This window comes from Cynocephalus volans, chromosome 10, assembly GCF_027409185.1.
Source record: "Cynocephalus volans isolate mCynVol1 chromosome 10, mCynVol1.pri, whole genome shotgun sequence".
Classification (NCBI taxonomy): domain Eukaryota; kingdom Metazoa; phylum Chordata; class Mammalia; order Dermoptera; family Cynocephalidae; genus Cynocephalus; species Cynocephalus volans.
Genome location: NC_084469.1, coordinates 41,284,874 through 41,297,682, shown reverse-complemented (window position 1 = coordinate 41,297,682; position 12,809 = coordinate 41,284,874). Strand labels below are relative to the sequence as shown.

The following is a 12,809-nucleotide window of genomic DNA, read 5'->3' as shown; positions in this document are numbered from 1 at the left end:
ATGATGGGGGGCAAAGGGGAAGAAAAACATACTTTGCATTTTATGCTCTTTTATACCATTGGGGTATTGTATTTGCACATATTGCCTATGTGTAGCATTCAGTAGCATAACGGGCAAATTGGGAGGAGAAGGCAGAACAGAAACCTTCCACCAGTCCTGTCCCACTTGGTTTCAAGCTCAAGTTCTTTCACTTCCTCAAAAGGGCTGTGTCTCCACAGGAGCACATACTTCTCTTCTGGCGCCCTGTTTTCTCCACCCTCCACTGTTACACCTGCACCTGGCCATCTCCTCTTCATCCTTCAGGTCTCAGATTAAATGTCGAGTTCTTTGGGAATCTTAACCATCAGGAAATTAGGGTGAAAACCTCTAGAATATACTACGTCTACCCACTGCTCTCTTTCCTACTATTTCACTGGCTGTTGCTTGCACTATCTTCTGAGCTGCATGAAGATGTACGTCTTCAAGATTCTGTACCTGCTGCTAAGTACCTCCTATTGTGTATGCTTTGTTTGTCCAGCCCTCTTACTAATTTTAGAGATGAGAAAGGATCCGCAGAACAAGCCTGGGTTCTGCAGCTATTTAGTGGCAGATTGGGAACTGGGGACCTTCACCTCTGCATCACTTTGGTTGCTTGCTGAATCTTTAATTGGTAGCCAAGCGCCAAGAGTCTTTAATCCCCATTACCAGCATGGTGTACCTGATATACCTCTGGACTTGGGCCTAACTCCCTTTCCTACCTTCAAAACACAGCTCAAAACTTCCCGGCTCTGTACCCGCCAGTCCTCACGTGCTTATGAACATCAGTCACAGTCGTCATTGCAGTCTAGTTGCTCAGTGTTCAAGGCAGTGTCGTACAAGCAGAAAGAGCCCTGGGCCTCAGTTCCAAGGCCTCCACATCACAAGTCCTAGCTTTCCTTCTTGCTAGCTGGGCAACCCACGGCACCTCTCTAAGCCCTGGGTTCCTTATCTGAGAAATGAGACGATGGTGCCTGTTTTACCTACCTCACAAGACTGTTAAGAGAATCAAATATATGAAAATGTCATATACATTTCTGGAAGTATTCTGTTCTGTGAACGTTTGCCACCTCCAAAAAAGCCTATTGTTAGGAAGGGCAAAGACCAGCTGGCCTCCCAATGCAAATGCGTACATTGACCGTTTTTTTTCTCCTTCTACTTGTCACTTTCTTAAAGTGGGAAGGCATTCTGAAAGTGGGCTTGAGGGTGAAACCTCTCTCTACACATTCTGGACAGGTAGTTTTAGAGAAGAAAAACTGCAAGATAATTGTTTCTTTCCTTCTTAAAATCATTTTCTGGGATCATATCAAAAACAGAAAGCCCCTCGATGCAGTTGGGCCAGAAGATGCAACCAGGCCACAGAATTAGGAGGCTATTTATTGACTAACGACTGCCCCAAAAGGACCAAAGTTGGCACTTGGGTTCATTTGGGTGATATCTGGAGAAAGAATGGAGTGTCAACAAAAGAACACACATAAAAGTCGGCTTATTATGCTATAGGTATCAGAGGTTTGTGGTGGGCACCAGTAGACCCATAGAATAATTTTTCTATTTTCTGCTCTACTGCTAACGAGCTGTGTGATCGCTGGTAAGTCACCCACCTTCTCTGAATCTCACAGGGATGCTATGAAGTTTAAATGAGGGAAGGGATATAAAGCATGTTAAGAGCTGGCTGCCTGTCATATGGATTACTGCACTCTGAACTGGCTTTTGCCAAACTGGTGTTCTGCAGAGCGCTATTAATAAGAGGGCCATGCTCACATGAGTTGGGGAAATTAATCTTCTCACTGCAGATCTTCCCAAATCCTTTAATAGGCTAATATGCATTGAGAGTCTCCAAAACAAAACAAGGGATCAGTGTTGCAATGTTTCCCAGTATGGTCCAAAGAAGTTCACTTAGGAAACGTTGCTCTCAACCTAATTTAACTTGGAAGGCAAGAGCCTCATCTCTTTCCATTTCCTAGTATGGAAGCTTGACAGAGAGGCAGACCTTACAAGTCTCTTGGTCACACTGTGGTGGTTATTAGAGTGCCACAAACACTGCTTCCCCTCACCCTTGCCCACCCCATCCACTCTCCACCCTTCCCTGCTCTGTCCTGTGCCACAGTGTCTGACCCTACGGACTGCACCGTCCAGACTCCTTTCCCTTTGGGCTTCTAGTCGGATCCAGTCTGTGGAAGGCACTGCAGGAGATAAGACAGTTTAGGGGAGAGAGGTTAGGGTATTCCTTCCCCGATCCTTACCTGCATGGTGTCATGGTTCTGGAAGGGGGCGTATTCTTCTATTACAGTTTCTTAATCTAGAATCCATGGGCCCCCACCAAGAGAGATATAAATAGAATTCTGAAGATCTGTGATCTTAGAAGGGAAAAAAAATTGTACCGTTTTTTTTTTCATTAACTTTTAACTAAAATTTAGCATTTCTTCCCATTATGGATGCAAGCAACAAATCTTAGTAATAGTATTCATGATCTGTCACCAATCAAAACTAAATTTATTTTTGTACTTTGTTACAGTTCTTGCAGACATCTCCAAGTGTTGTTAATATTCATCAAGATCTTCAGATTATGGCACTATGAAATCTGCCTCTGAATTTTGTTATTTAACATGCTAATAAGGAGGTTCATGAATAGACTATATCACAAATTTGGCTGTTTAAAAAATATTTTAATAATTTTAATTCAATATAATTAGTTTTCTTTATAATTCTATTACTTCTATTCAAAGAAGGGATTCATAGATTTCACCAGACTGCCTAAAGGGTACATAGCACAAAAAAAGATTTAAGAACTCCTGCCTAAAGAATCTGAATAAGCATTTCTCCAAAGAAGATATACTAATGGTCAGTAAGTACAAACACACACACACACACACACACACCCCTTAACATCACTAGTCATTAGAGAAATGCAAATTAAAGCTACAGTGAGACATCATTTCAGGATGACTGTAACCAAAAAGTCAGATAAGAAATATTAGCAAAGGTGTAAAGAAATCGAAACTTTCTTACATTGCAGGTAGGAATGCAGATGGTGTAGCTGCTTTGCAAAACAGTCTGATAGGTCCTCAAAGGGTTAACCGGAGTTTCCACCTAATCCAGAAATTCCACTCCCAGTTATACCAGGGGTCTTCAAAAACTTCATGGAACAACTCGTACGTGTCGTTCATCCAAGAACTTTTTGAAGTACCCTTGTGTACCCAAGATAAATGAAAACATTTGTCCGTGGTACATTTTTATAGCAGCATTATTCATAGTAGCCAAAAGGGGGGGTGCAACCCAAACGGCCACCAACCTATTAATGGATACATGAAACGTGGTTCATCCATACAATGCAATACAAGTTATTCGGCAAGAAGCAAAGAATGGAAGTCCTGAAAACACGCTCCTGAATGTTGAAACCTGACAGCATTTTTTAGTATATGTGCTGCCGAAGCGAGCACGAAACCTGACAGCATTTTGCTTAGTGAAAAAAGCCATCCGAAAGGACGCTATACTGTAGCGTCCTTTCATATTGTCCTTTCATTTAGCGTAGATCTTCATTATTTGCAGATTCCGTAATAGCAAATTCACCTGCTTGCTGAAATTTATTTGTAACCCCAAAAGTAACACTGTCAGCACTTTTGCGGTCATTTGCGGGCGTGCACAGAGCAGCAAGCAGTGGAGTTGCCCAGTGTGCATGCTCCAGCTGAGATCAAACAAGGCCGCCCTCTGCCTTCCCGTTTCAGCCCTGATCCTACAAACAAGTGTCCTTTTCTCTGCTTATTTAGTCCACTTTTTTTTTTTTTTTTTTGCTATTTTGTGCTTTTTGTTAGCAATTTCCCTGCTTAAAATGGCCCCCAGGCACAGTGTTCAAGTGCTGTCTGGTGTTCCTACATATGGGAAGGCTGTGATGTGCCCTACAGAGAAATACTTATGAGTTAGGGTGCTGTTGGCCAGGATTCAATGTTAATGAATCAATGATAATATTAAATAAGGTGTCTTTAAGCAGAAACATAACGTAAAGCAACATTATGTATTGACCAGTTGACAAAAATGTTTTGACCAGTGCTACAAAAGTCCCCTAGAAGAGCAACGATTCAGTATCTGCTAATTCATTGTTTGCAGCAACTTTATAGAATGTAACTGCTAAGAATAACAAGAATCTACTGTATAAGAATGTCCAGAATAGGCAAATTGATTTGAAACAAACAAACAAAAAAAAGTAGATTATTGATTGTCAGGGGTTGAGGGCAAGGAGAGTTGGAGGGAAACTGGGAGTGACTGCTAATAGGTACAAGTTTCTTTGGGGGGCAGGGAGAATGTTTCAAAACTGATGGTTGTACAACTCTGTAAATATATTAAACGTCATTGAGTTCTGCACTTTAGATGGGTGAACTATATGATATGTAAATTATATCTCAATAAAGAAGAAAGGAAAGTGAAAAAGAGGGGAGGGTGGGAGGGAGGGAGGGAAGAGGGAGGAGGGGAAAAAAAAGAAAAGAGGAAAGGGACCTCTGCCCTTGAGGAAGCCCCTGTGGGACAGCCCCTCCTCCACAGCCCCCCATGCCAGCTCTCACTGGGCTCCAGTAACACCATTTCTCCTCTGTCTCGAAGGTGACAACAGCTTCCACTCTGGCTAGTCCCTGTGTGATCAATATTCCTTTTAGGTTTTCTTAACTTTCTACACCTGTGAAAATTGTCTCCGTGTTCAGATTCTCCTATTAAACTCTTTTGGGGGGGGGGGATTCTGCTTGCTGCGGGGACCTGAGCGCTCTCACTGCTTCCTCTGGAGTGGGCATCTGCTCTAGAACCTGAGCTTGCTGTGCTGGGAGGGCAGGTGAGGCAATGCTAGCATTCGGCAGCACACTTGCAATAACCACATCCCGGACTGCAACGCTCCGGATTTCAATTAGGACTCTGGTCACAAGCAACAGAAACGGATTCTCGTTATCTTAAGCAAAAGGGGAATTGACTGGAAAAATAAAGGGAAGTTCAGAGGTTCAACGAGAAGGCAGAATGGAGTAGAACCAGGCAGTTCCAGAAAGTCTCGGGGGTGAGCACTAGTCAATAGTGTTCCCAGGCTGCTGCCACCGGAATGAATGTGCAATTAGGACTCTGTTGCAAGTAACAGAAACGGATTCTCGTTATCTTTAGCAAAAGGGGAATTGACTGGAAAAATAAAGGGAAGTTCAGAGGTTCAACGAGAAGGCAGAATGGAGTAGAACCAGGCAGTTCCAGAAAGTCTCGGGGGTGAGCACTAGTCAATAGTGTTCCCAGGCTGCTGCCACCGGAATGAATGTGCCGGCTGAGTTTCTTAAATCCTGGTGGTGCTCCATCAGACATTCAAAATCACAGGAGACACGCCTGAATGGACGAACTCAGGACCCAGGTCTGCCCCTTTTCTCAAGCAGGTGGCAGAGAGAGAAGATGGTCATAGGAGATTTCCAGGGCCTCTTTGGCTTCATAAAAAGAAGGCAGGTACCACCTACTCACCACTGCACCAAGGGAGTATCCCGTGGTGGAGATGTGATTCCCCAAAAGGAAATCTGGGCACTTTTAGGAAAAGAGAATGAAAGTCAAGCGTCCAACCATGACAAAAGTCTCCAACAGGCAGAGCAGGAAAGGGGGCGGGGGCTGCCAGAGAGCACAGAAGGTCAAGAGCCGGGGCAGGGGCTGACTTGTCACTAGCAGTAGCAGCAGTAGAGAGAGAACGCTGAGGCAAATCAAGTCAAATGCACATTTCTTTTCTTTTCCCCCCTCATAATTTACCATATACAATGTCTTCTGTTACCAGAAAAGAAGAAAAAGGTTTTACTAGAAAAAAGAAAAAAAATCACCAACCCAAACCAAACTTTTCACATTTTAGTGTATTTTCTTTCTGTCTTTTTTCCTCTGCATGTGTATTTTATCGGTTAAACACATTCATTTCTGTTACAACACCCCTGCCCACTGCTTGGACATGCATGACTTGTCCAGACCAAGTAAGTCATCAGTAGGGGAATAGACAGTACAGTCCTAACACTGCTGGAGGTTTTCTCCAGGCTCTGGGAATGTGCCAGCACTGCCCTAGCTTCCCTCCGAAAGGCATGGGCCTCACCTGGCATCTGGAGCCCTGCGTGTCCGGGAGACCAGGAGAGCAGCTCTGGAGCTCCAGCATGCAACTTTCCTTTTTCTTCAGCCAGCTTTACTTCAGGCTTTTACTTTTACTTAATTTAAATTAGAATGCTACAGCTCAAAATTCCATATCTCTGCACAGAGACCTTAGGAAGATTATGTTTCATATTCTGAATCTGACCTTTTTCCTGTTTTGACTGGACAACAGATCGTCTCAAATGACTATATCTTGTAAGTGGAGACTTGCATAATCTGATAACAAGTTGATTTTATAAAAATAACAATTAAATCCAGGGGCTCTATCTTTAATTTGGGTCTTTCACTCACGTAAAGACATTAGCTTTTATACTAGATCCACCTTAATCTAAAGCTTAGTACATTTGGTCAATTTCCCCACAAATGTGTTTGGTAATTGTCCTGTCAGTACTTGGATGAAACCTAAACACCTTGCAGACAGGTGTGGGAGTAGAAGACATCATCCTTTTACCTTCTCACCCACAAAAGCATACACCAGAGACAGACAGACAAAAACAGAAAAAGGGAAAGAGAAGGAAGACAAAATTTGACTATTATAAAGATCTGGGGAGTTGCTGAAGGTCACTACCGTAGACTACTGGTGCTCAGATTCAAATATCAAGATTCATTTTTAAAATAACTGAAATCAGAGCTCAAAGAGTTTTCCATGTAGCCGTGCTCACAGAAGCATTTTTCACGGTAGCCAAAAGTGAAGCACTCAAGTGTCCATGGACTGATCAATGGACAAAAAAAAAAAAAAATGTGGTATGTACACACGATAGAATATTATCCAACCTTACAAATGAAGGAAATTCTGACACGTGCTACGTGGATGGACCGTAAGGACAGTGTGCCAAGTGAAACAAGCCAGTCACAATAGGACAATTTCTGTATGATTCCACGTACATGAGGTACCTAGAGTAACTGAATTTATAGAGACAGAAAGTAGAATGGTGGTTGTTCCAGGCTGAGGTGAAGGAAAGCGCAACAGGGAGATACTGTTTAATGGGTACAGAGTTTCAGTTTTGCAAGTTGGAAAGAGCTCTGGAGCTGGGTGGTGGTGACGGCCGCACAACAAAGTGAATGTTCTTAGTGCCACTGAGCTGTATACACTTAAAAATGGTTAAGATGGCAAATTTTATGCTGCATTTATTTTACCATAATTTAAAATAGTTTTTAAAAAGTAACAAAAATCAGAATCAGCTTTCCAAAACATAGCCTGACTCCTTAAACCTAAGCTATCTGGATCTAGTCTCTACTTTAGTCCAATATATTCTGCCAGTCTTCATTTTTACCCTTGGGGAAAAGAGAGAAAATAAAAACAAATAAAATTAACATGCCTGCTTCCCCTCTTACCTTTCTTTATTGAATACAATATTCCTGCAATGCTCAGTTTTAGGGGTCTTTAGAATTGATCTCCGTGGGTTCCGAAGGCAAGGACTTTTGATTATTGTTCAACAGTACTCTTTAGCATGAAGAAAGGTTTGAAGATTTAATTCTAGGACCCAAAGCAAAGCTTGTAAAATAGACTTCAGGTTCTGTTCACAGTGCATTGAGAGTGTAACTGTAATGCGTAAAGGATGAGTTGCTTGGGGCTCAGTTCTCACCAGGCCTTTTAAATAAAAGCACAAAAAGCCAGAGGTAATCTTGGCCAAGCTGTATTGAGCCAGTACAAAGAGATTAAATAATGTGTAGTAGCACCTTAACTAAGTTACTTTCCTTTTTTTTTTAAATCTGAAAGCATGCTAATTTATAGACCTGAAGTCCTCCACGGCATGAACAATTTTGCATTTCTGGTGGCATTAGTAGTCATTCATTCAACAAACATTTATAGAGTGCTGCTACGTGATAAATACAGTCTTCGTGGAGCTCACAACTCAGACATTTGCACTAAGTGAACAAATCAATCGGAACATGCAATAACTTTTCTCCCTCCCCCAACCCTGGTCACTTCTTAACTGGGAGTCTCCTATCTTTCTCCAGAGGTAGATGAGGGTAGGGATGGCAATTTACAGAGTCAGCAAATAAAACTTTGTAGATCAAATCCTTATCAGGTGCAAAGCTCAAGCCCAGCTTCTGCTTTCATTAGTTAACCAGCTCAACCATTCTGCAATCATCTCAGTTCAAAGGAGACACACCTCTAAGCTGTCCCTGCAGGACCATGCTTGTTGTTTCATTTATAAAATTGTTGCTGTTGTTGCTATTATTGTTGTTATTATTAACACTTGCATAGTGTTTACTATGTAGTGTATATACACACATATATGTATATATAACTATATACATATTACATATATATTACATATGTAGTTTATATACACATATGTGTATGTATATACAAAGATATACATTTAATATAGTAGGTACCAATAATATGAGTAGGTACTAATATTATTCTCCATTCATAGTGAGGAAACTGAGTCACAAAGAAGTTAGATAACCTACCCAAATCATCAGCTAATAAGTGGAAGAGTAAGGATCTGAAGCCAGGAAGTTTGGTGCCATAATTTGTGCTCTAAACCAGAGCTACACAAAGTAGTTAGACTTTAGACTTTTCTATACTCATCTGTGACAAGATGAGTTTACACCAAGTTGTAAATCTATGCACTGCCTCCTTCATTGAGAAAGTCTTGCTATGAAACATTACCAGCTGAGCTAACAGTATGCTTAGTTTCATAGCTGATTTACATTCTGGAGCAAGCTCCTTATCTCCTTAGGAACCAGTAACAAACAGTTATAGACCAACATTAGTGGGCAGACCACATTTTAGATAGCACTGCTAAACCACTACGCTACTCTACCTCTCAAGCTACCTCTCGTATAAGACACAACAGCCACATTTCTTCTGTAGGACTATGACTATTAACCAAAGGTGTTAGGAGATGTCAGTACAGGTCAAACACTATCAAGGGGTAAGCAATTACAAAGAAAATCTTAAAGGGATGAAAGGATTTCCAAGTCCCAGCCCACCTATCCCAAGCAGCATTTGATATCTGTAAGGTATAGAAGCCTCCATGGGAACAAATCCTTTCCAGACGGATATACAAAAAGGCATCTTCCAGAGTGACAGCTGGAGCTCTTTGTAATTTAGCTTAGCTTTGAACCCACTGTAGTAGGATACAAAATAAGCCAAATGATGGTTACTCTCTCAGAAAGAGATAAGACTTCAAGATTTGTCTTTTCTTTTATATGGGTGACCTGAAGCTATAGCCAGAGGAGAGTGCTCAATTACAAAGCACACTTGAAATAGAATCCGGTTTCAATCAGTCAATTAGGATGGAATTTGGACTGGATAAATGCAATTTCATGTGCCAAATGTGGAAAGGTAAAGAACCACAAACACATGCAGCTCTTTGAAGCAACTGAAATTTGGGAACTGGAGTTCCCAGGGGTTTATAAAGTCAGGAACTAAAACAATTTCTCCAGGAAAGCACCAAAAAAACACAGGAAGTCATCATGAAATCCTGTAAAGAATCAGTCACATTCCTTGCCTGAATATGTACTGAGACACAGCGTAGTTTAGTGGCCAAATGTGGGCTCTGCTGCTTATAGACCTGTGAGCATGAGTACAATAGTCACCTCTTGTTCTTCTGTTTCTTTATCTGCAGTGGGATCTGCCTAATAAAGATCTTATGAGGATCAACTAAAGGGCTAAGCAGAGTTCCTGCATAGAGTGAGTACTCCACAAAAGTTAACCCCGCTTAGCAATGCATAAGTCACACCAATTCTAGCTTTTGCCCCTTACATTTGGGAAAGTGCACTCTTTTCCGAAGCCTCAGTTTCTTCATTTGTAAAATGGTGCTAATGTCACTCTCCATACTCCACCACCATTGGGTTGTTATGAGGATTGAATAAGACAATACAATAAGGTTTGTTATAATACAATACCTGGTATTTAATGAGATTTGATGAGTGGTACCTGCTATAACTATTACCACTACCAGCACCATCATCACTACCTCCACCATCACCACCTCCACCATCATTACCACCACGTACACCACCACCTCCACCTTCACCTCTACCTCTACTGTCATCACCACCTCCACCATCACCAACACCTCCATCATCACCACTACCACCATCATCACCACCATCATCATCACCACCATCATCACCACCACCTCCACCATCACCACCACCTCCACCATGACCAATACCACCACCATCACCACCACCTACACCATCACCACCACCTACACCATCACCAATACCACCACCATCACCACCACCTCCACCTCTACCTACACTGTCATCACCACCTCCACCATCAGCACCACCATCACCATCACCACCACCATCACCATCACCACCACCATCACCACCACCTCCACCATGACCACCACCTCCATCTTGACCACCACCTCCACCATGACCAATACCACCACCATCACAACCACCTCCACCATGACCAATACCACCACCATCACTACCACCTCCACCATGACCAATACCACCATGATCATCACCACCTCCACCTTAACCTCTACCTCCACTGTCATCACCACCTCCACCATCACCACCTCCACCATCATTACCACCACGTACATCACCACCTCCACCTTCACCTCTACCTCCACTGTCATAACCACCTCCACCATCACCAACACCTCCATCATCACCACCACCAGCACCATCACCACCACCTTCACCATGACCAATACCACCACCATCACCACCACCTCCACCTTCACCTCTACCTGTACTGTCATCACCACCTCCACCATCACCACCTCCACCATCATCACCACCACCACCACCATCACCAACACCACCACCTCCACCATCACCACCACCTCCACCATCACCACCACCTCCACCATGACCAATACCACCAACATCACCACCACCTCCACCTTCACCTCTACCTGCACTGTCATCACCACCTCCACCATCACCACCACCAACACCATCACAAACACCACCATCACCATCACCACCACCATCACCATCACCACCATCATCACCACCACCTCCACCTTCACCTCTACCTCCACTGTCATCACCACCTCCACCATCATCACCACCACCATCACCAACACCACCATCATCACCACCACCACCACCACCACCATCACCAACACCACCACCTCCACCATCACCACCACCTCCACCATCACCACCACCTCCACCATCACCACCACCTCCACCATGACCAACACCTCCACCATCTCCACCACCTCCACCATCGCCACCACCTCCACCATCACCACCACCTCCACCATGACCAATACCACCACCATCACCACCACCTACACCATCACCACCACCTCCACCATCACCAATACCACCACCATCACCACCACCTCCACCTCTACCTACACTGTCATCACCACCTCCACCATCAGCACCACCATCACCATCAGCACCACCATCACCATCACCACCACCATCACCATCACCACCATCATCACCACCACCTCCACCATCACCACCACCTCCACCATGACCAACACCACCACCATCACCAACACCTCCACCAACACCACCACCTCCACCATCACCACCACCTCCACCATCACCAATACCACCACCATCACCACCACCTCCACCTTCACCTCTACCTACACTGTCATCACCACCTCCACCATCAGCACCACCATCACCATCACAAACACCACCATCACCATCACCACCACCATCACCATCACCACCATCATCACCACCACCTCCACCATCACCACCACCTCCACCATGACCAACACCACCACCATCACCACCACCTCCACCATCACCACCACCTCCACCATCACCACCACCTCCACCATCACCACCTCCACCATCAATAGCCACCACCTTCACCATCCATCACTACCACCTCCACCATTGCCAACACCTCCATCACTGCCAACAGCTCCACCATCATCAACACCTCCATCATCACCACCTTCACCATCATCACCACCTCCACCGATATCACCACCACCACTAACACACGATTACATGATTATTTTTTTTTTTATTTTTACAGAGCCAAATATCTACCCTTTGAACATAATATATTCTCATAATAACAGAATCTACTCCCTTTCAGGCTTACCTTTCACTAGAATATTTGAGAGAAGGAGATGTTTGTCACACATCGGTTGTGACGTTGATCCTCACTGCCCCGGCTCCTCCACTGGTACTTATTGCTCTCTGCTCCACTCAACGTGCTGCAGGTCACAGTCAGAACCCCAGGCAGTCTGCATCTTCCTCTAGTCTGTGCTAATGGGGCTATGCTTATCTCTGTTTTTCACTATGAACATCACTCTCTGGCATCTAGCTTCCTGATTCAGCACAATGCACTAGAAAGAGCAGGCCTGGGTTCAAATCCTGACCTTGCCTCTGCCTATATGACCTTAGGCAAGTCAACTTACTTTCCTGACTTTCAGTCTCTTCATTAGTGAAAGTGTCATTTATAATATTCACTTCACAGGAGTTAGGTGGAAATCATGAGTAATAAACACAGTCATGACAATACAGTACTTACGATTCTACTTGGTTAAAGCAGGTGCTGAACAGATGTGTATCCTTCCTTCCTTTCCTGTTTCCATAACACTTGCCCAGTCTTTAAAGCTGTGATTCTCAAACTTTGAAAAACATCAGAATCACCTGGAGAACTTGTTAAAACCCTAACTTCTGAGTCCCACCCCCGGAGTGTCTGATTGGACAGGGTTGGAGTGAGTGCCGAGGATCTGCATCTC

General features: G+C 43.8%; 1 pseudogene; it reads left to right on the top strand.

Annotated features, from left to right (window-relative positions):
- Positions 1 to 10,120: 10,120 nt before the first annotated feature.
- Positions 10,121 to 12,055, top strand: LOC134387351 (basic proline-rich protein-like; annotated as a pseudogene).
- The last annotated feature ends 754 nt before the right edge of the window (positions 12,056 to 12,809 follow it).